General features: G+C 36.2%; 1 protein-coding gene and 1 non-coding gene across 5 annotated transcripts in view; one reads left to right on the forward strand and one right to left on the reverse strand.

Moving 5' to 3' along the window:
• Window positions 1-25,666, reverse strand: part of SLC25A21 (solute carrier family 25 member 21) — a 500,678-nt gene that overhangs the window by 403,084 nt on the left and 71,928 nt on the right. The window lies entirely within an intron of this gene.
• On the forward strand, window positions 3,195-3,302 carry LOC125105756 (U6 spliceosomal RNA). Its single transcript, XR_007129023.1, has one exon. It is a non-coding gene; the product is annotated as a U6 spliceosomal RNA (small nuclear RNA).

Here is a 25,666-nt window from a genome sequence, read left to right on the forward strand (position 1 = left end):
ATCTAATCATGAGGAAACAGCAGACCCCAAGTTAGGAATATTCTATTTTTAAAAGTTGAGTATGAGGGCTATGGTCTTCCAGGATGTACATATAATAATAATTAATAATTAAAACAACAACAACAACAAAAAAAAAACCCAAAGAAAAACTAAGGAAATGTTCCAGATTAAAAGAGGCTTATGAGACATGACAACTAAATGTAGTATCTAACTCTCCTGTATGGGAGGGGGAGAATACTATAAAAGACATTACTGAGTCAACTGAAAAATTAAATTTGGCAGGAGATTAGATAAATGCCCTGTACCAATGCTTTCTAATTATTAAATTTATCCCATAAAAATTTTTGAAATTGGTAACTTTATTGTAATTACATGAAAATATCCTTATTCTTTAGAACTAAATATTGAAGTGCTCAGGGGTAAAGGGCCATGATGTATGTCATTTACCTACAAATGCTTCAGAAAAAAAATATTTACATATATAATATATATGATATAGATGCATATATATAAAGTATATATGTGTGTATATATGTATAAATTATCACATAAAGCTTGTGTAATATATTAAAGTTATACATAGACAAGAAGAGAGAGCACAAATGATAAAGCAGATGGAGTACAATCTTGATAATAGGTATATCTGGGCAAAAAGTATGCAAGTGTTCTTTGTACTATTCTTATTTTTGCAACTTATCCATGAGTTCTAAATATTTTGTTATTTCCAAATAAAAAGACTAAAAAATAACCTCAATAAATGGATTCAACATCAATATAGACATAGATGAGGGGGAAATTAGTACACTAAAAAATAGGGTAGAAGAAATTATTCAGAATGCAGCACAGTGGAAAAAGAAATATAGAAGAGAAATTGGGATATATTGGCTAAAGAATGAGGGCTAACATGTGTTTAACTGGAGTTCCAAAAGGAGAGGAGAAAAATAATGAGGCAGGAACAGGGACAACATTTGAAGTAATGACGAACATTTTTTTAGAACTGAAAAAAAGGATACCTACCAAATCAAACTCATGAATTGCAATGAATCTTGAGCAGGCAAATAAAATGAAATGCACATAAAGAAATTGCATTGTAAAACTGCATTACACCCACCAAAAAAAAGACAGCCAGAGAATAAAGGACAAATTACTTCCACAAGAGAAATTTGACAGCTGGCAAAAACAATAATGAAAGCCAAAAGACAGTGGAATTACAGTCTCAATGTGCTGCATAGAATTCTATACCTAGAATTCTATACCCAGCAAAAGTATCATTGTTATAATGATGTCTTTGGGAAAAGAAAGAGATTTTTTCCTCTAGTAAACCCTAACTAAAGGAATTTCAAAGTGATATACTTCAAGGAAAGGGATTTCAGAGAGGAAGGTTTGAGATGCAAGAAAGAATAATGAGCAAAAATGGTGTTAAATACATGAAAGGAAAGCATGAGCAAAGGCACAGAGGCAGGAAATAGTCTGGTATGTCCAGAGAATTGCCAGAAGCTTAGGTGCGGGTTGGTGGAACAGAGAGTTAATCCCTCAACTTTATAAAATACAAATCCTATTAGTAATAATTAAATTAAGTATGTGCTCTAAATACACATAAAGCATAGTGAATATAATTATATATAATATAAAATATACACAAAAATTAAATTTAAAAAAGGATGGGATTAAAAATATATGAATACAATTTCTGACAGTTTTTCCCCCACATTCTAAGAGACTGTATTATAGAACTAGTGGTTGGCAAACGGCCTGCAGGACAAATCTCACTGACCACCTGTTTCTGTAAATCTGGCCTGACCACACAGTGATTCTCATTTGTTTAAGTATTATCTATAACTGCTTTCATGCTACAGCAACAGTTATGTAGCTGTGGCAGAAACATATAGTGCATACGTTTAAAATATTTGCTCTTCGGTGCCTGACAGAAGTTTCCAACCCCTGAGCTTGAACATGGGTAGGCGTAGGAAAATAAAGGGCTCAAAAGTCACCATTTAGTGGACATGAATATTCCTGCAGTGGGGCATCGTTAAAGGATCTGCAGCAAGAGAAAGCTTACTCTGGTAGCCATGTGGTAAATGAAATAGAGAAGAGAGCCCCAGAAAAGGGAGATAATAGAATTTTTTGTCATGCTGATGGAAGTGCTTTTCTTTGTCTATGAAGTGGGAGTGATACTTCACACAGAGTTCTCTGTGGGCCAAATGAAATAATGTGCAATAAAGTGTTTCTTAAACTATAAAAGCATTACAACAAATTACGGTATGATTTCATTTGCAGTAGATTTTTCATTAAATGAATGTTTAGAAGGAGTTATACAGCTGACCTTGAACAACACAGGGTTAGAAGTGCCAATGAGTGCCCCACCCCCACCCCACACAGTTGAAAATCCATGTATAACTGTTTCCCAAAAACTTAACTACTGTTGACTGAAAACCTCACCAATAACATAAACAGTCAATTAACACATACTTTGTATGTTACATGTATTATGTACTATATTCTTACACTAAAGTAAGCTATAGAAATAGAATAGAAAATGTTATTAAGAAATAGAAATAGAAAATGTTATTTTCTATAGAAAATGTTATTAAGAAATAGAATAGAATAGAATAGAAAATGTTATTAAGAAAGTCATAAGGAAGAGAAAAATACATTTACAGCACAGTGTTGTATTTACTGAAAACAATCCATGTGTAAGTGAAGTGGACCTGAGCAGTTCAAACCCATGTTATTTGAAAGCCGACTGTATATTCTGCTCTCTCAGTTTTGGCTGCATTCTTTCATACTAATACATCTTGTATAATTGCATCACATAGCTGTACTTAAATCATTTAGTATCAAATTTTAGGTGTGATTTAATTGTGTTAATTGATTTTAAACCCACGTAGTCACTCACTGGACAAAAATGCTCCCAGATGCTAATATTCAGTGTAACTTATTTGCCTGTTTAGTCACGAAATGTGGTTCCCAGTTGAAAAATGTATTGGATAGGCATTGATTTTTTTTATTATATGTATACCCCATGTAAAAGACATAAGAAGGCCATAAAGAAATAATAAGCAGAAAAAGATCTATAAGCACAATCTTGTATTTTTATAATTCTTGAACTTCCAAAACTTTAGGAGCTAACTAAAGCAATTCAAGTCTTCTTAAAACAAAAAACAAAATCCAAAGGACAACTTAAGGTATTTCTTATGCTCGCTTCAGCAGCACATATTCTAAAATTGGAATGATACAGAGAAGATTAGCCTGGCCCCTGAGCAAGGATGACATGCAAAATTCGTGAAGCGTTCCGTATTTTTTTAAAAAAGAAAAAAAAAAAACTTAAAGTATTTCTCATTTCAATTTATGATACTTAAATATACAACCATATTAGTTGATCCTTTTTCAGAATTCAGGCCATGGTTTTAAGAAATCACCCATCTGTATCCACCAACCCCTTAGATAAAATGCTGAGAGCATTACTTGGTTGTGATCTACTATAAAGAATCTGCGGCAACAATAGATTATGCCTCATAATTTGTAAATGCCTCTGTCCCTCATGTGTGTACAAATGTGTGCTTATGAACACATCTGGAGATATCCTTTTAAAACACGCCAGCAAATTTGTGAAAGAAAAAATGTATTATTAATATCAGTGAAGATAGAAGGTGGGAAACAGTACCACATGCATCCTAATAGAACTGCAGGCTGTTTTAATTTAAATGAGTTTCAGCCTTCTTCGTTGAAAACAGAAGTAAATTATGTAGGGAACTAATTCATACTGGGAGAGACAACAAAGAATGCCAATAAAACTTATTTGTAAAAAAAAAAAAAATTACTACAAAAATATTTCTACCACATTTCCAGTTTTGTTTTAAATAAAAGAATAGAGGCCCTTTTCCAGGAACATTTTAAAAGGATATAGCTTAAAGGAAACTTTTATTTCTTTTTTTATATATATGGCTGGGTCTATGTCTATTATGCATTAATTGCAGACAAAACCTTGGTTCTCTGTACAAAAAAGGCTTGACACAAGCAACATGGTGGTCTATGAAACAGAAGGTTACATGACCCCCGATTCTGACTGTATCCAACATATGCACTTTATGGTATGGTCCTCTGATAACAGGATCGGCTGCTTCTAGTGTACAAGGTACACTCTTTCAGAGGCTGTCCACCACTAATGCCCCAAGAATTCACATGCAGTTATTTTATTTACATGGCCTTGGAACTTGGATAATTCAGCGAGTCCAGTTTTTTCCACATTTTGGCACTTGTCTTACCTGCCTAGCGAGACTACAATATATATCCTACCCATGACCCATTCACCATAATAATCCTTCTCTGATGGGCACAGCAAAGCAAATATGGTGGAGGAATATGTCTAATTCCCTTCTAGAGTTGCAGACATACCCCAAAGTGTTAGTTTCCCTAACCTGTTTACGAGCTTATCTAAACTTTTAATAAATCTACTTATATTTTCAATCTGCATCACATCCTGGATAATGTATTCCACAAGTTTCTATTCATTGTAGACCTCTTTCAAGCTTCTGAGAGTGCCTTGAGTTCTGGTACACCAGGATTCGATAAATAAGAAAAGCACAGCTTTCACAGATTTACAGATTTTAATCATATCTCCTCTTTCAGCCTTCTTCCTTTATAGAGCACTTCTCTTTTTATGCTTCACTCAGAAAAAAATATTTAATTAATGAATTCACCAATTTAAGCCAATTAATCAATACAGAAACCCATTCTTTTGTCCATATCAGCTAACTTTCTCTGGACCCTCACTTTAATCATGTCTTCACTGAGGTCGGCTGACCAGAAGTGCACACCATGTTCCTGGTGCAGTGACTAATGAGGTCCAAAGATTGTTTATTCTAAAACAATTTATAAGCAAGCCTGGAAATGATTAGGATACTTGTGAAATCACCGCATACACTGGAATCAAGGGCTTTGGATGAAACAAGTGCCCGTCAGCGAAGATAGGGTATAGAGGTCAGAAGTAAGCTGCCCTCATCGGATTCACCTCTTAATCCCAGACTGTCTTCCCCACTGGACAAGCTAGCTGCCACATCAGTCTTTCCAGTGGAAGGCCTCTTCAAAAAAGGCTCTGAAAGAACAAGAGTTTCTATGCAAGGAGAATTGTGAAATAATTTTATAAGACAAGCTAAAGTACAGTGACCGTACACATGGTAAAGAAGAAAGAGACTAGGATATTTGTCTGTTTGTGCTCATATTAAGCCACATTCCAAAGTGATTATCCATTTACAAAACATCTAATAGATCTTCAAGGCCATAAATGCCCCAGAGAGCTAATTCGAAGGTTTCTTGGCAAGTATAGAATAAAAGCAACGATGTTTACATGGTATTGATAAAAATAAAAAATGTGCTACATTAATCCTACTGCAGAATACACCAGTGTCATTACAAGACAACACGTGTCTCTCGGGTACTATTTTTCAAAGACCTGGACAATGCTAAACAATTATGTTATCAATTTCCAATTCCCGTTTTTTATATAAACTCCATGTAGACAATTCCTTTTCAATTACTTTATAGGAAAGAGGGTAAAAGGCTGGCTCACATGCAGCCATTATTCTATTTCTCTATCCGTTAAAGACTTCATAAATGGAAAAAAAAAAAAAAAAAAGAACTCCTAAAGCAGAATGCAGCTTCAGAATTTTTTTTAATTCAGTATTTTTGGTACTCATTATAAAATTATCATTACATTAACTTGTAATTAACTAGTTTTCAGCTTCCTTGGGTTATAAGCTAGTGCCAGAGATACATTCTGGTTGCTCAAGATAGAGAAATACCTGAATTATATTTACACATGTCTTTTCGACATTCAGTTTTTTAACTATTCAAAGAGGCCATGGACCACTAAATGTACCGCTCTTTTCATGTGTCACTAGTTATTTTAAGACTACAGCAATTGTAAAATACATCCTGATTTCAGAGATGTTAAAGTATGGGTGAAAATGTATCTCAAAATCTACGAAATACAGTATTTTCATTCTCAAATTTACAGATCACTCTTCATCTAGGGTCCATGATCTGATTTCCACATATTCTCAGGCTGTCCAAAGGCCGCTTCAAATAAGTGAAGAATTTTGGAAAATTGCATCACTGTCAATACTCCCCATGCTCGGTCAGAAATAGGGGGTGAATGGGGATTTATCTGAAGTAAGTCTTCTGGTTGTCTATAAACCAAAGAGAGTCGTAAGAGTAATCTATTCTGGAGATATTACTAAAACAAGAAATCAGTACAGGGCTCCTGGGCTCAGTCAGTTAAGTGTCTGACTCTTGATTTGGGTTCAGGACCTGATCTCAGGGTCATGCGATCGAACCCTGCACTGGGCTCTGTGCTGGAGCGTGAAGCCTGCATGAGATTCTCTGTCTTCCATTCCCTCTGCCCCCTCCACCCCCCTTCCCTGTCCCTCTCTCTAAAAAGGAAGAAAGGAAGGGAGGGAGGGAGGGTGGGAGGGAGGGAGGGAAAGATGGAGGAGGGAAAGAGAGTAGGAGGGGAAAAAAGAAAAGAGGGTTATTTCTGGTTTGTTTTTTTTCTTTTTGGGGAGGGTGTGGGAAGAAGAGAAGGAATCTTAAGCAGGCTGCATTCCCAATGCGGAACTGACACGAGGTTTGATCTCATGACCCTGAGAGCATGACCTGAGCTGAAATCAAGAATCGGACACTTAACTGACTGAGCCACCCGGTCTCCTCCTCCAACAGACACACCAGAAGGTTGTTTCTTATGATTCAGTACTGTTTTCTAGAGTCAAAAGCAACGTATTCTGTATTTCATAGTCTGTAACTTACAACCTTTATTGAATGAAATTGGACAGCTCTCCACTAATGGAATCAGAAATCAGATCCTCAATTATGCTAGCTATTCTTCATTTGCCCCTCTAGATCCACTCTTCTTCATGTTTTCCCTGGCTTTCTTCCCAGGAGGCTGATTTCTAAGAACTGAATCAACTGCACTACCTATTGCCTTCTGACTGCCAGTTGGGTTCAACCAATGGAAAGTGTCCAAAAGAATTCAAAGGGAAGAGGAGAGAGAGGGTTGAGTATTCATTTGCCCAGCTCTCTCCTCTCCAGGCATGGCTTCTAATTGTTTTCTGCTAGTTACGGCCATGGCTCCTGAAAGGCAGCCTTCTCTTCCTGCTTCAACTACTCCCACGATGATAATGGCTTCCTATTGTTGCCTGGTCCTGGATGAGCACTCTTTTCATGCTCATGAAAAAATATGTCCAATTTTGCCAATAGTTCTTCCCTCAGTCTCTCTTCAGTTTTGCCGTTTCAAATGTGCCTTGTCCAGCTGGGACCAGACTGAACGTCGGATGTACTGTATTACCTAATGCTTAGCATGGAACTTTCCTTCAGTCTAAAGGTCAGAACACTTCTTCCTCAGATACTTACTAGTAAGTTCAGTGTTACAGAATTAAAAGAACTTTAACTATTCTGCTAACGGTTCAAATCCTGTCTGAAACATCAGATAGTCAAGAGGATCGTATACGCCACTCTTTAAGAGCCCAAGCGTTATTCCTATTTTAGGCCAGATCGATCACCAGGAAGCTACATACCACAACCGTGTCTCTCTGTCTGCACCCTGCACAGTTGCTTCCCCGTAAAGGGCTGCAGCTCTCCCCTTACCCTGCATTAGCTTCTCTGTCTCTGAGCTCTCTCGGCACCATGAACTTGTCTATCTGATTTTCCCATAGTATAGCTGCTTTCTCTACTTCTCTTTCTGCCACACTAGAGCATAAGCTCTATGAGGGCACAAACTGTCTTACATACATCAGTATTTATAACACTTAAAACTGTGCCACAAGGCACTCAGTATTTGTTTTTATAAAGTGAATGAACTGAACATCATGCCCTTGAAGCTGGTAGGCAAGGAAGCACTTACATATGCGTTATAAATAAACAGCTAACAAAAACTGTGTCACTCATTCCTTCATTCACAGTTTCATTCACTTGCCATCCTATAAAATGTGTTTAGGGCCTGCTACTGGGCGGCATGACACTAGGTCCCAGAAACACAAAGTTGTGTGACCATCGTCCCTGCCTGAAAGCAGCATTGTTAATTATACGGACACAGGACACATTCTGAGCACAGAGTCCAATTTTGGACTGCAAATTCTTTTTTAACTAACTTTTTTCCCCATTTTTGTTTTGTTGTGTTTGCATCTCAATAGGACTATTTGAAACTTTGTGCAATGTTTTAAATCAAATGGTATAACTTTCTGCCACTAGCATGTATTGATTTTTAACATTTCTCCTGTTCTCTGAATAATTCCCCTTTCTTTCTCTCATTTACACTTTATAAATGATTCTTAGTTGTATTTTTCCTTTGCCCTAGTTTTTATTGTAAGCTGTTTCAATGCTTCTTGAAAGAAGCTGAAACATAAATTACAAGAGAAAAAGACTGCTTTATTTTTCCCCACTTAAATTTTATCTACCTTTAGAGATTTTTTTGATCCAGCTAATTTTTCACTTAAATTAAGTTTAAAAGGCCACAGTTGTATTAGTACAGTATTAATAACAGAAAATCCCATTAATGATTAAGACGTAATTGATTCATACCAAATTGTTCACAACGTATCAAGCAGTGGGGAGGGCAGAAGGCCACCACAGGGGACTTTAGCTTTCTATGATATATAATTTTCAAAATTTTATAAGCTTTTTACTTGTAGATGCAGGGGAAAAAAGACATATTTAAAATAAACAAAATAAAGAGAAGACAGCCTAGACTATCTTTGTTTTCCCACATCCACATGGTGGTCAAGTGAACATGCAGATTTAAGATATATAGGGTGGTAATTTGATTATTGAGTCATATGTGACCCAGCTGAGTGAATGTAATAACAGACAGATGATGGTTTATGTCGTTGATAGGAACTGATTTCCCTCGTTCCATATTTTAGCAGCCAATCATTTCCAGAATTGGCTTAGACCCTGAACATATCCTCAGCAGGGATGCAGTTTTGAGCCTGGGACATTCTCTAACAGCTGGAAGACATTCAGTGACTCCAAATGATGAGGGCCAGTGGGAGCATGTGAGGATGGGCACCTGTCCTAGAGCTTCCCTGAGCGAGCAAACACCTTGCTCTGGCAATGAACTCCCCACTGGGCTCTCTTAGGTATTAAGTTTTAGAAGCAAATCTGAAGAATGACAGTTCATTTGAAATAGACTTCATATCTAGAGGCCACAATGTAAGATTTTTAGAAGTTTAATATGAGTATATATTAGAGGATGGGGGGGGAGGGAAGAATGAAGCAGTAATAGCCTTATTTTCAAATGCACAGGCTATTCTTTTCAGATTAATTCTAAAGATTAATAAACCAAAGTCTCTCTATTGCAAAGCAACATAAAGTCTTCATAAAATATAAAATTAAATGTAAAGTGTGTGGATAATGAAATATTGGGGTTTTCCATGTTTGAATTTGCATAGCATAAAATATTTGAGCTGTTTAACATTAAACCCCAAAGATCTGATCAAATAGGTATCTAAGTGACTGAGACATTGTAAATAATTTCAACATTGTAGCATTGTCTTTGCCAGCAGATACAGTCAGTTCTTTCACCAACTGAGATATCATTTAGTCTATAACTTAAACAAGCATTGATAAAGTTTTTCACAAAAGATGCTATCAGCAAAACAAACAGAGGACTCTGTATTACTTCAAAGCTTATTTATAATGTGTTTAGAAAAAATTCAATGGAAACAGGAAAATAATGTCTTGATTTTCTAAACTTTGCAACATCTGCTTTTACTTACTTTTCAGCATTGTAAAGGTCTCTGGATTTCAAGTGAATTACTTTGCTTTCCCTTTGTCTATTCCTTTACGTAACTATCTTCACACTAACTTATACACCCAGGCACAATCTGTGAACCCATGAAAATCTCTATGGCATGAATAACAAAGGAATTTTAGAACATGTGACACAATACATGGAAATATGCCTCAAAAGAAAGGCCAGGTGTATAAGAAGAAGATTCCTCTAAAAAACACTCAAAATCCTCTGTCATTTTTTTCTCATGCCATCTTATGCTGGTTATTTACATGTTATTCACAATCTTTGCTGGATAGCATTAAAACTATCTCCCAAAGGAAAAGAAAGGACTTTTACACACATGCGTATATGTGAGTACATTTGTCTGTTTTGCCCAAATCCGAATGAGAGTTTTAATATTATGTTGAGTAAATCCCCAGGTCCTTACCCCAAAACCCCACAAAAAAACAAATCAGAAAACCAAAAAACAACCAACCAACCAAACAAACAAACAAAAATCCACCAAAAAAAAAAAAAAAAAATCTGCTGAGGAAAAAAAAAAAAATCTGCTGGGAACAACATCCTCAATGTTAGTTAATCTTCTCTGTTGGGCTTTTGCTTCTCTTTTTCCCAAATCTCATAAGGCTTTAAATCCAAAGAAATTTTAAAAACATTTTCCAAAATTTTTAAAAGAAAGATATTTCTCTACACTCAGTGAGAATTGCTCCTAAAACACACTAATATCCAATTACTTTGGAGGGCATGAAGTCTCTCATTCCTTGACCTTTCTCTGTCTGACCAAGCATCCATTTATTCCATTTAAAATAAGTTACCTTAGAAAAACACCACCATTCCTTCTGCTACATTTCCTGATTTCTTAAAATTTGACATTTCAGTAAATTTTGCATCGGCAGGGAACAGTGGGTAAAAAAAAAAAATAATAAAGCTAATATATTGGTCATCGTACAAAAACAATTTTATTCAGGACTTTCTTGGAAACGCTGTTGAGATGCTTTAAACATTTGTTGGTGGCTTCATGTGAAGCTGATTTAAAGGCTGATGGTTATTTGTGGTTAATATACAAAGGGGTAAAAAGAAAAACAGGGAGAAAATGGCCCTTACAAAGCACACTCCTGAGGTTTCACCATTGGGTTAACTGACATTCTTTCCTTCACTTCCCCAGTTGGGCTGACCTCAACATTCTTGGTGTCCAAGACTTCTAAAAGAATGTAAACCACATTATCTTCCCCAGAGGGAAAAACAGAAACAAAGCTGGATGATATATCAGGATAAGGAATAGGTCCACCATGTGTTTAAGGAGGAGGAAGAGTTCCACTGTAATCATACCAAAAATCAAGGTTTTGTGGACATGGATTTGTTCACATAAAAAGAAGAGTGGCTTTGCATTTAGTGAAAGGTCCCTTACAAGCAGTTAAAGAACAAGTTGGGAGCCATTATTCTTGGTTTCTGCCACACACCTGTGAGATCAAGATGGGAGAGAGAATACAAAGAGATCTGAATCTCTAAAGGATTTAAAAAATGTTATGATATTGGAAGTAAGAGGTAAGAGGGAAAAGAAGCAAAGTCCTTCTTTGTCCATCTTGAATGTTGGCAGCCATGCCATTTATGGTTGCTTTGATTATGCACTAAATTCAAAAAGTCTTAGCCATGGATAATATGATGCTTTGGTTTTCCTTTATTCTCCATTTTTTTCATTGCATGTTTTAAAATGGTTTGTGTTCAAGAATCAATTTAACCACAACAAAAGAGATTCTGATTCAGAATGTGTATGACTTCACTTGAGGTGGAGGAAATGGCAAATCAGTGCTGAAAAAGAAAGGAAACGCTTGGACTTGCATGCCTTCCTCTTCTCCTTCAAAACATTTTTAAGATGTTTTCACCTAATATTACCTTTAAAGCCTCACTTTGAAAATGATCCTTTAAATGTCAATACTTCTTTGGAGGGTCAGCCATAAGCCCTCTGTTTTTCCTCATTCTATGCACTCCATGTTACTGCAGTGACTTGCAGAACCTCAGTGAGTATCCATGCACTGGTCACCCTCCTATCTTTTATCTCCAGTCCAGTTCTGCTGCTATTTCAACTTGCTTGTCCAACTACCTAATGAACAGTAGCCTACTTGATATCTCATAAGCCCTCTAAGGCATCATGTTCAGAAGGGAGCTCATGTCCTTCTTTGCTCTCTCCCTATCTAGGCATTTCCCCTACGTTGCTTGTCTTTGGAGTCTACGCAATGTAGCCAAAATCATTAATCAAAGGATCTCTTTGACTTTTCTGTCTCATCTAATTAATGACCAAGTCCTGTCAGTCTGTGTCCTCAGTAGCACTTTAATAACCATTTATCTCCATCTGCACTGGGGGCACCTGGGTGGCTCAGTCAGTTAAGTGTTCAAATCTTGATTTCAGCTCATGCTGTGATCTCCAGGTGGTGATCTCAGGGTCATGTGATTGAGCCCTGCTTCAAGTCCCACACCACCAGGCTCTGCACTCAGTGGGGAATCTGCTTCTCTCCCTTTCCCTCTCTCTCTGCCCTGCCCCCACTTCTAAAATAAATAAATAAATAAATAAATAAATAAATAAATAAATAAATCTTTAAAATAAATACCCATTGAACAAATGAATGTATTTGTTTATTTCTTCCTTCACCAGCACAAGAGGTCACGTGATATCCCGTATAGTTATCAATGATTGGCTCATTTACCTCAGAGGAAATATGAGCCATCCCAGATAGAAATTAAGATTCTGGATGCTCCATAATCAAGACAGCTCATAGAATTTATAAGCATCACTTGTCCCAAATTCTGCCTAGTTGACAGGATGGTATCAGGGTCAACTAAGCTTGGCCAGGGTCTAAGACAGACTTGCGTTTGGCAATCTAAAAGTCATGGGTAGAATAAGAAATTAAGCTATTAAATACTTATGACCTCTATCTACTCTTCTTGATCTCTGAATCAAATTGTAAGGATAGCTACCATCAGTGACCTACTTAGACCCTGATCATTTTGGCAATAAAGTGCTTTGGTGAACTTTTCCAACTTTAAGAACATGAGAAAAGTCATGGGTTTATACAAGCATTACAAGGGCACCTAAGTTAGTTGGAAGAGTTAAAAAAACAAACAAACAAACAAAAAAAACTTATTTTAACTCTCTCTAACCCTTAGTTATGTTTTCCTGATGTTAGATATAACATTAGATGTGACCCTTGAGATAGTTGTAACTGACAGAAGATGTAATGTTAGTGCTACAGTATGGAGAATGACTCAGTTGTGCCAAAGCTGAATCACAAGACATGATCCAAACAAAAGGCATGCCACCTGCAGTGTTCTCCCTTCACAACCAGCACTCAGGCAACTTAATGTTCTGCTCCTTGCTACTGCCCATCAGAATATGACCACCTCCAAATGGTCCCAAGAGTGTTATATCAAAGAATTTTCCATGTCTCAGTTATGCTTAAGGGCTTCCTAATACAGGACTACATTATTAAACCAAAGTCATTACTAACATAATAGTTTTATTGTTCTGTATTGCTTAGAGTGATAAAACATAGTAACAAGTAGGAATTAAAACATTGTCAGTGTTCTCTTTAATTCTACCCCTCAACTACTGATGCTTCAAATCCTAGCACTAGAAATTATAAATTAAGATGCTGCATATAAGAGAAAGTTACGGAGTAAATTAGATCAACCCTGGATAAACTCAGCAAAAACAGTTTCATTACTACATTAGAATCTCTTCAGTACCTAAGTTGTCATTACTAATGAACTAGGAAACTGATAATATAGCAACTCTGCCAGACTGCTGGAAAACTAAATAGTGGCTATCTATTTAATGCGCTTTCCAAAGATAGTAAAAAGGAGAGTGACCTTTGTAGGGATACCTAGAGAAGAAACTTGGCTCCATCTGTTTATCCTTTGTCTCCTAAAGCTTTAATCCTCAGAAGTGAAAAGAGAGTGAGATAACTATCTCATAGGATGGTTCTGAGCAAGGAATTAAGGCATGTAAATTTCCTAGCACATGATGAAGTACCTAACCCATTATGGATATTTTTTTTCTTATTTTTTTATTATGTTATGTTAGTCGCCATACAGTACATCATTATTTTTGATGTATTGTTCCATGATTCATTGTTTGCATATAACACACAGTGCTCCACGCAGTACAATATTTTTCAAAGTTAGTCCTCTTCCTTCTTCCCTTCCCCACCTACTCTCAAGTACTACTTCATGCTGTGGCAATCACACAACCACTGGACAAAAGAGAAACCATTCAGATCTCATATTAGCTGGTCCCATTCTGTTGGCCTCTCTTTACAGTAGTTTGGTCTATTATTTTTCCTATAGAAATTAGAGTTGGGGTGCCTGGGTGGCTCAGTGGGTTAAGCCTCTGCCTTCGGCTCAGGTCATGATCGCAGGGTCCTGGGATCAAGTCCCACATCAGGCTCTCTGCTCAGCAGGGAGCCTGTTCCTCCTCTCTCTCTCTCTGCCTGTCTCTCTGCCTACTTGTGATCTCTGCCAAATAAATAAATAAAATCTTAAAAAAAAAAAGAAATTAGAGCTGTTTTTGTAGTATTTCTTCCATGATAATGAATAAAGGGCATTTTGTAGCTTTGTGTTTAACACAGTCATAATTCAGCACAGCAATCTAAATGAAATTTTTAAGTGTATAATTCTACAACTACTCTACCTTTATTTGGTGACAATATATTAACTTTAAAGTTCATTGTATACCCAAATACCAAGAAACTCACAATGTAACTGTCTCATCAATTTCAAGTTTAAATGTATCCTAACTGGCTTAACACATCAACTTGTTTGCAGGTGATGGGCAAGATTTTCTTATGCTCTGGTCTATGTTGAATGTCAGAAGGTAAGGTATGCTTTGAGAATAAAAGAGGTATATTGAAATCAGAATCAACTTTTTCAGTCCACATAGCCCTATTTAATGAACTCACAAATTTGTTTATTCAGTCAACAAATATTAAGAGCCTGCTATGTACCAGGCACCAAACACCATCCTGGGGCCTGTACTTGTAGCTATTGCTTCACAATGCAGAATCTAAATGTGATCATAGTTTTATCTACTGAGTATAATCCACCATGATTCTTCTTCCTAAGTATGATAATAAAAAAATTAACACATGCTAGGTGCTTACAATAATGCCTGAAACAATGCCAAGTGCTTTATCCCATTCACTCTTCACAACATTTATATAAGGCAGGGATTATTATAATCACATTTTACCTGATGAAGAAAAGAGCTGTGGAAAGAGTACTTAACTTGCCAAGGCCACCTAGCTAGTAACCAAGAAAGCTGAAATTCAAATCATGTCTGTCTGACTCTACAGTCCACTCTCTAAATTCTAAACCAGTGCTACTCAAAGTCTGGTCCTTCATGGACTGGCAGTATCAGCAATACCTGGAAACCTGCTAGAAATACAAAACGGACTCAGTCATAATTCTGGGGAGTGGGGCCAGCCATATGTTTTAATGAGGCTTACACATGATTCTTATGTGTGCTAAAGTTTGAAAAGCATAACTCTAAACCACTCAGTATACACACTGTTTAGTCCTCCTAATTTGTAATATATTAATGGTGTCAGGTCAGATTACTGCTCACCTGCCTTAAAGAACTGTTAGCCTTCATAATAGTTGTCCTTAGGTTGGATTCTATGGGTACTTAAAATACAATTCTGCACCATATCCTTTAAATAGAGTGACTACTCATCTTAATTCTCCAGAGACAGTCCCATTAAGTCCATCATATAATCATCTCTTATCGCCTCTTTCACGCTCAGAAGAGCTATAATTTAAACCAAAAATCATATGGTGGCCCTAGCTGGAGGGCCTGGCTGTCAGTCTCTCCAATATCATGTCCTACCACTCACCCCCCACCTCTATGTCCTCGCTACAATAATGGCCGCCTTTCAGTTCATTAAAAATCTCAAATTCACGTAAGGGTTTACTACTTCTGTTCCCTCTTCCTGGAAAGCTCTCTTAATCACAGAATGATTTGCTCCTCCTCACTGGCATTTCAAGGTTTGGCTGGTAGGAGCAATCTGCACTGTATACAGGCAATTTTTTTTTTTTAAGATTTTATTTATTTATTTGTTAGAGAGAGAGAGAGAGCATGAGCATGAGCACAGGCAGACAGAGTGGCAGGCAGAGGCAGAGGGAGAAGCAGGCTCCCCACTGAGCAAGGAGCCCAATGCGGGACTCGATCCCAGGACGCTAGAATCATGACCCGAGCCGAAGGCAGCCGCCCAACCAACTGAGCCACCCAGGCGTCCAATTTTGAATATCTTAAAGTAACAGTGAAAGAAATGAAAACTATGTCTTACTTTTTATTTATCACCATGCACCAGCATGGTTAAACAATGTTAGTGATACAATACTGCTCCTCCTTGACAAATGTTTTGTTAATTGTCCCTTAATAAACATTGTATTCCAGAGGAAAGTTAATATGGAGATCTTCCAAATACATAGGTGGCCCCCAACAGACACACAGTGATACTTGAATTCAGCTCAAGAGAAAATTCCCAATAGCAACAGAACAGTTACAGCTACAGAACAGTTAGAGCTTATTTTGGGTACCTCCTCTTTCTCCAACCTCTGTGTCACCACATATTCCTGAGTTTAAACAACAGACTTAAAATCAATTTGGTAATTGCAAAGAAGAAGAAATTGAACTTGACTAGCTTCAGTTCTGTCATTTTATTTGGCTTCTTGAAATGTGATTTGTATTTAATATTTAAAACACAAGGGGCACCTGGCTGGCTCAGTGGGAAGAGCATGTGACTGCCGATCTTGAAGTTGTGAGTTTGAACTACATGTTGGGTAGAGATTACTTAAATAAATAAATGAATAAATAAATAAATAAATAAACTTTAAAAAATTATTTAAAACATAGGGAAATTCAAGGGAGCCAGAATAGCCAAAACAGTCTCCAAAAAAAAAAAAAAAAAAAAAAAAAGAACTAAGTTGGAGGAGTCACATTTTTAAAAATATTTTTTATTTAAATTTAATTTAGTTAACATATAGTGTATTATTAGTTTTGGTGGGGACGGAGATTTAGTGATTCAGTGATTTATCATGCATTCAAGTTGATTCAGTTGCATATAACACCCAGCACTCATTATATCAAGTGCTCTCCTTAATGCCCAGCACCCAATTACTCCATTCCCCCATTCACCTCCCCTCCAGCAACCCTAAGTTTGTTTCCTATAGTTAAGCGTCTCTTATGGTTTGTCTCCCTTTCCGTTTCTATCTTATTTTACTTTTCTAACCCTTCACCCATGTTCATATGTTCCATTTCTTAAGTGCCACATGAGTGAAATCATATAGTATTTGTCTTTCTCTGACCTATTTCATTTAGCATAATATACTCTAGTTCCATCCATGTGATTGCAAATGGCAAGATTCCATTCTTTCTGATGACTAGGTAATATTTCATTATATGTGTAATATGTAAAAATATATATAAATATATATAAGATTCCATTATATATATGTATGTGTGTATCCATATACACATAACTCTTCTTTAACCAGATATATGTCGATGGACATCTGGGCTCTTTCCATAGTTTGGCTATTGTGGACACTGCTGCTATAAACACTGGGGTGCAGGTGCCCCTTCAAATCACCTTTTTTGGTATCCTTTGGAAAAATACCTAGTAGTGCAATTACTGGGTCTCAGGGTAGTTCTATTTTCAACTTTTGGAGGAATGTTTTCCAGAGTGGCTGCACCAGCTTGCATTCCAGTCAACAATGTAAGAGGGTTCCCCTTTCTCCGCATTCTTGCCAACATCTGTTATTTCCTGACTTGTTAATTTTAGCCATTCTGACTGGTATGAGGTAGTACCTCATTGGGATTTTGATTTGTATCTCCTTAATGCCAAGTGATATTGACCATTTTTTCATTTGTTTGTTAGCTATTCGTATGTCTTCTTTGGAGAAATATCTGTTCATGTCTTCTGCCCACTTCTTGAGGATTCACACTTCTTAATTTCTTTTTTTTTTTTTAAGATTTTATTTATTTTGGGGTGCCTGGGTGGCTCAGTGGGTTAAAGCCTCTGCCTTTGGCTCAGGTCGTGATCCCGGGGTCCTGGGATCGAGCCCCGCATCAGGCTCTCTGATCGGCAGGGAGCCTGCTTCCTCCTCTCTCTCTGCCTGCTTCTCTGCCTGCTTGTGATCTCTGTCTGTCAAATAAATAAATAAATAAATCTTTAAGAAAAAAAAAGATTTTATTTATTTATTTGACAGAGAAAGACACAGTGAGAGAGGGAACATACACAGAGGAAGTGGGAGAGGGAGAAGCATGTGGGGCTCAATTCCAGGACCCTGGGATCATGACCTGAGCTGAAGGCAGATGCTTAATGACTGAGCCACCCAGGTGCCCCTCACATTTCTTAATTTCTAAGCATACTGCAAAGCTACAGTAATCAAGACAGTGTGCTACTGGCATAAGGACAGTGACATATGTCAGCGGAATATACTTGAGTCCAGAAATTAACATTCATATTTATAAGCAATTAATTTTTGACAGAAGTGCCAAAACAATTCAATGGGGAAAAAGTCGTTTCAACACATGGTAACAGGACACCTGGATATCTACATGCAAAAGCATACAGTTGGACCCTCATCTCACATCAGCTCAAAATGGACCAAAGACCTAAAGCAATAGCTAAAACTATAAAAGTTTTAAACAAAAAAAAGAAATGGGTGTGAATCTTTGTGACTTTGGATTAGGCTACAGTGTCTTAAATGTGACAACAGCATAAAAGACAAAAGAAAAATAGATATCTGGCTTCATCAAAATTAAAAACATTTTTGTGCTTCAAAGGACACCATCAAGAAAATGAAAGACATGGGACACCTGAGTGGCTCAGTTGGTTAAGTGTCTGCCTTCAGCTCAGGTCACGATCCCAGGGTCCTGGGATGGAGCCCCGCATCAGGCTCTTTGCTCAGTGAGGAGCCTGCTTCTCCCTCTGCCTGCTCTGCCTGCTGCTCTCCCTGCTTGTGCACTCTCTCTCTTTGACAAATAAATAAATTAAAAAAAAAAAAGAAAATGAAAGATAACACACAGAGTGTGAGAAAATATTTGCAAATCATATGTCTGACAAAGGATTTGTATCTGGAATATATAAGAAATTCTTATAACTCAATAATAAAAAAGCAAAAAGGCAATTAAAAATTGACATACAAATGGCCAGTAAGAAAATGGAAAGATGCTCAACATCATTAGCCACCAGGGAAATACAAACCAAAATCACAATAAGTTACCACTCTGTACCCCCTAGCATGGATAGAATCAAACTGTCAGATAATAACAAATACTGGCAGGGACATGAAAAAGTTACAACCCTCATACTTTGCTGGTTAGTATGTAAATGCTGCAGCCACTTTGGAAAACAGTTTGGCAGTTCCTTGAAAGATTTTAACATAGAGTTGCCATATGACCAGACAATTCCACTCCTAGGTATATACTTGCCAAAATATAAACAAATGTTCACATAAAAACTTGTACAGGAATGTTCATAACAGCATTATTCATAATAGCAAAACTTTGGAAACAATCCAATTGCCCTCAAGTGATGAATGGATAAATAAAATATGGTATATCCATGTAATGGAATATCAGTCAACAATGAAAAGAATTAATGATATATGCGACAACATGGATGAACACTAAGAATAAGATAAGTGAAAGAAGCTAGTCACAAATGAGAATATATTCATGATTCCATTTTTCTTAGCTGTACAAAATAAGCAAATCCTTAGACCCAGAAAATGGTTTCCTAAGGCCAGGGGCAGAGGTGGTAGTATGAGGAAACAGGAGTGAGTGATAAAGAACATGGGGTTTCTTTTTTGGGGTGATGAAATATTTTTTTTTTTTAAACATGGGGCTTGAACTCATGACCCTGAGATCAAGACCTGAGCTGAGATCAAGAGTAAGACACACAACAGAGTGGGCCACCCAGGAGCCCCAGGATGAAATGTTCTAAAATTGATTATGATGATAATTACACAACTCTGTGTGTATACTAAAACCCACTGGATCATACAATTTAAATAGGTGAATTATATGGTATGTGTATCTTAATAAAGCTACTCCCCCCAAAAGATTTAAAATAGTGAAACATGGCGCAAACTGCATGCTATGTAGGTATGTTATTTTTCCTTTTTTTAATTAAAAACTGATGCAATTAATAATACTAATCCATTACTTTTTCCCTTTTGGGGGATACAGTAATGTTTATTTTATTTTTTAGATTAATTTTGTTAGTGGCATGATAACACATGAAGTTGAATAACTGTTTTTCATTGTGTTTTTTCTGGCCATCATTGCCATCCTTTTCATTGAAAGATTATTATTAAAACCAATTTTTTCCAAGAGGAGGGGAATGTTAAATTTTTTTTTATCCTAGGTGGCAAATATACTAGAATTGTCATTGGTACTCAATACTATTAACTAGATTTTTGCTCAGATGTCAGCATTTTATAGAAGCCATCCCTAAATATTCTATTTAAAATAGACACAGCTCCATGTCCCTCAGTAACATCACTTTCTATCCCCTTACTCAGTTTTACTCTCTTTGAAACTCTAATGATTATCTGATATCATATTACTTGTTTGTTTATTCCCATCTCTGCCACTAGAATGTTAGTTCATTAAAGGGTTATCTATCTTACCCATTCCTGTGCCCTCAATGCATTGTACATATTCAATCAATTTTTGGTGAATAAAAAAATGTGCAAAAAATATATCTACCACTTAAATTTCTTCACATAGAAGATTAAAAATGTAGTTTTATCTTTGCGTACTCTTCTCATCAGAGCATTTCCTGTAAGCACTTTATATTCTGCCAGATACTTCAAAGATGTCTGGACATTCAAATTTCTTTGTCTAGGAGTTTGAAACACCACTAAAATATGTATGACATTTTATGCTTTTGCATTATCTTCAATGAGGTTTATAAGCTATAATTCACTCAACTTTGCAATGTCTCTTTCTTAATGTTACAAAAAAACCACATAATTTTTAAAGATTAATCAGCTTAGATTATCCCAGAATTCATTACTCCAGTCTAGTGATAAAAACCAGTCTCTTTCATTGACCCTAGATAATGCTGTATTTTGTTAGACAAATGTTAAAACATTTACTTCTGAAAACGTGACAAATTTTTATAGAAACTACTTCTTTCCTATAGCTGCTTTATCCCCTTTTCAAAATAATCATTGTATTTTTAAAACAAAACAGAACTCTGTTACAATATGGTTCAATATTACAACTGTCTAAGTAGGCCACAGATCAAATCTGACCACACTGTTAGCCTATAAACCTTTTGTTAGTCATGTGCTGGGATATAAATGTTTAGAAAAAAAGAAGATATTTCTAAGTGTATAGGTATGTTAATATACTATTCCTTCTAGAAAAAGCTTCTAAACATAATGAAATAATCTTTGGAATACTGTTCCAAAAATCTTTTGAATAATAAATTTGGTGGATTTAGATGTTTGTGTGTAGATCCTCAGTTACTTAACCAAACCAAATCCTGCACTGCAAAATGATTAACTGCCTTAAATCTGGAGTCAGAATGCCTATGCTTAAATCTTTAACCTACCATTTACTAGCTGCATGACATTGGCCAAATTACTTGTCTTCTCTATACCTCAGTTTTAGGTAACTTTAAAGCGAAGATAATAATAGTACCCATGACAGGGGATTGTGGCAAATACATAAATTAATCCACGTAGACTATTTTGAACAGTACTTGTTACACAGGACACTATCCAAAAGTATTGGCCATTGTTTTTAGGTTGAAAGGAAAAAGACATTTAAATTAAAGTCTTAGTTAACATTAATACATCATTAAAAATAAAGAGACAACATTTCACACATTTTAATATAAAATTAATAGGAAGACTTGATCTTAGGTTCAGGCTTCCCATGTGTGATTATATTTCATTTGTGCAGCTAAAGTAATGGCTTTCTTAAAACAAAAATTTATGCAGAAGCCTAAAAAATGCAAGAATATTTTCTTATACTGTTGCAGCCTAGCAGAAAAAAGGATCCATTGCCCTCCTGCTAAGTTTAGACTAGACGCTTTTCTTAAACAGTCACATATTTCTTCATTAAACTGTTTTTTAATGGCCCTTTTGATGACTGCCAGTTTCCTCCACAATAAAAGAAGTTTTGACCTGTGAATTCATTTTTTTAAATCTAGTAATAACTTTGAATACATTAACTGAGCATCGTGGACCAAATAAGGAGCTAATTAGTTGTATTTTCCATCATCTGAATGAAATACAAATGTATCAACTTCATCACTAAACTTAAAAGGCTGTCTTCATGGGCAAAGAAGTCTAAATGTTGTTCTGCCAACTCAAGTTCCTTTCGGAGAATAAGGAAAGTTGAAATATCTGTGACCTGAAAACAACTGAGTTTCATTTTTCCTTTCCCCCTCTCTGTGAAGGCAAGTGATCTAGTACTGTCCTACAGTAGCCGTCCCCATAAAATTACTGTAAGAACTCATTACTTAGAGCACTGCTTATAAATGAAGACCCTGTACAGTATTCATTTTCATAAATAGACACTGTATATTTTTCCTTCACCATTCATTCTTTATTTCCTTTCCCCACTCATTTAGATAGTGGGACAACGTGATGAATGCTTCTACTCACCGAGCTCCCATAGTTGGTAAATATACCTCACAGATAATCAACTCATCAACTAGTCACAACAAGTCAGAAAAGAGACACCATGAGCAAGTCTGTAATCTTAGTGCAGTCTCCAGCCATAGTTGGTCTTTATAAAAGCACATCCCTTCCCTTCAAACACTTAGTTTTTGCAGCTATCAACTAAGAATATTTCAAAAATACACACACCAAACACAACATCAACATTTTGTGCCTCTCTAGGTAGTGCGAGAGGTACATTGAGCAAAACAGGAAATACAGTTTGTCCCACAAAAGCATACGGGAAAATAGACTCATTTTCAGCATTTTTATGTGCACTTTCTGTGAGGTTACAAAAGAGAAAGTGAAATATCAGTTTTAACTTTAAATGTGTCACCACAGCTTTGGAGATTTTCATATTACAAAATTAACAAGTCAGTTGGGATTTACCGATTATTCATAGTTGAATGTTTAAATGCACAGATTAATGCATTTTTTTTTCCTTTTGACTAGGTAACTATAGATTCAGATGGTGTTTCATTTTTCTAATTATTTGCTTACATTGTTGCTAAAGTATAATACATACAAGGTCTAATTTTAAATACCCTGATTTGAAAATATTTCTACAGCTGTTGTTTTTATAGAATTCACTTTTTTAAAAAGTTGAGGAATAATGCAGCTAATGATATAAAAGGTAAAGATAATTAAACCATTTAATGTTTAAAAGCAATTAATTAACTGGGCAGCTACCTAAAGAGAGTACAAAACCCTTATTTTTAATACTCACAGGTTCTATTGTGAATATTTGTTCTGTTGCATACTTTTCTGTCAGGCAAAGTCTCCAAGTTGGGAATGGGCCCTGTCAAGTCTCTGCAAATCGATTGTTCAAAAATCTTAATTATAAGAAAGTAAACAAAGAGCCGGTTGAAGTTTTGCAGAGTTCTAACAAGTTAATGTAACAAAACTTGAGCAGTCAACCCTCTTCAAAGCCAGCAGGCTCGGCTCTGACAGTCATCCATCAAACTGAAGGTCTCCTTAATAAATGCCAATTATAGCGCATATATGCACAAATGTGGCAAGCATAAGCCATGGGATCATTTCCTTCCGAGAAAACTAGTGACCAAGAAAACACCCAGGCAGTGTAAGCAACCAGCCCACCCGACAGTAAGGTTTGCTCCTGATTGGAATACTAACCAGCATTACTTCTCTCTCTTTGGAAAAGTTCAGAACCACACAGAATTTTGTTTGGGGTTATACAAATTCCTTCACAATTTGTATAGAAGTCTAACATAACTTTTTAAAAGCCATGACATGCCCATAATGTATACAGAGTCTCCGACTTCCGCCGTAAGCGAGGCTTTTTCCTAACTTAATCATACTCAAATTTCACCCCTTTTAAAGATCCTGATTCAAAAATGTTCACTCATTCTCCACAGTCCACAAATTTATACCATCTCTTCCTGTGGTATTTTATGTGCATAAATTAAAAAAGAATGGCCTGCAATGAGGATTAAAAGGTTGAAAAAAAAAATCACGGACTTTCTAAATTTAGTTTCATTTTTCTTATTTTAACTGTCAAAATATGTGTGTTAACAAAACATATATATTTTCCTATACTCATAAAATAATCCATTTATGTTAACTTTATTACCTAGAGGAAATGCTGGCTCAACTTAGATAGGAAGCTATATTGTAGACTTAGTATCATATCTCTATGTAACTCAGCATCTATGAGAAATAAATATCTAAGAACTCTTGAGAAATAACTAAAATCTGCCTTCACTGGTACATTAGCTCTTATTGTAGAATCCACACCATTTTATGATTCCTAACTTTCAAAATGTTTCTCTGATGCCTTTTTCATTATCTAGCTGGCCAAGAGCTTCAGCCCATCCTCAAACAGCTTTCTTCGAGGCATCTGATGACATCAAGGGGTGGGGAAAGAACTTTCTTAAAGTGTATGGATACAGATCTTTTGTCCAGAAGCACAGGTCCAGATTTTATACCACAGTATTATTTCTGTAACAGAGATAGATGGAATTTCAAAAAGAAGGGCTGTATCCTCCTACAATGACAGAGATAATTAATGGAGTAAATGAAAACGTTGGTGTTTGATATTTTTATGCAAATAGATTAGAATAGTCTGCATTAGCCCCAAGTTGATGTCTTATCTAATTGCCTTTTAAAGCGACATCTTCCATCACACATGCAGACCCGTGCTAAATTCATTTATTTCTATCTTGCCTGAAATTATGATGAATGGTCTGAGCTCCATTCAATTATTTAAAATGTGCAAAGAAACAGAAACAATGAAACTGGCAAAGCCCTCTACATTCTTAGGAACAATTTAGGCTAATTAGCATCAACTTCTCCCCCATTCATCATACCCCTTTAGAAATATAAACAAACTGTCAGCTCTAACCTAACAAACAGATCACTGAGCTACTTAACACAAATTATTCTTACATGAAAAGCTCCTTCTCAGGCAATATTCTCCTTTAGGGCATCTGGGAAGCTGAGCTATCAAAATTGAAGACATATGTTCCAGTCAAACTCAACTCCCGGATTGTAATGATCGCTGTTGTGACAGTTTTCAGTCAGCATACTTGCTGCTGGCAGCACAGCCCCAAGCTCCAGTGAAACAAAAGTCAAATAGAATGATGCAAGCAGAACCCTAGATGCAGAACACCTTGTCGTACTACCCATCACTATTTAGTCAGCAGGTCTCAAGTCTTACGATGTCCTGTGGCAGCTCAAAGTTTTGCTACATTTGCTTTGAGGGCAACCAGGAGAGGGGAAGGTACCAAATATGGTCTTTGACAAGGAAGTGGATTTCATTATGTGTTATTTTTCATTTCTATATTCAGTAGACAGCTGTAATTTCGGAGAAGATAGATAGGATGTAGTTTTAAGGGTCCAGATGGAAAGAAATCTAGCTTGCAATGGATTGCCTATGTCTCCTCAAATGGACTTAAAAACTCTGAACTCCTTCCTTTTAACTAACAGGAATATAAAAAGCATTTACCCTTTAAATATTAGAACTCTGTGGTTAAATACCTGCCTGGATTTGGACCAAGCTAATTTTGTCTTTAATTTGCTTAAATGTGATCACATACACATACAGTTTATTCTTATTATTTGCAGTAATTATGACTATACAGTCACTGTGCTCGTAGAATGAGCAAATACTGAACCTACTGTTCC

This window comes from Lutra lutra, chromosome 7 (genome assembly GCF_902655055.1).
Source record: "Lutra lutra chromosome 7, mLutLut1.2, whole genome shotgun sequence".
Classification (NCBI taxonomy): domain Eukaryota; kingdom Metazoa; phylum Chordata; class Mammalia; order Carnivora; family Mustelidae; genus Lutra; species Lutra lutra.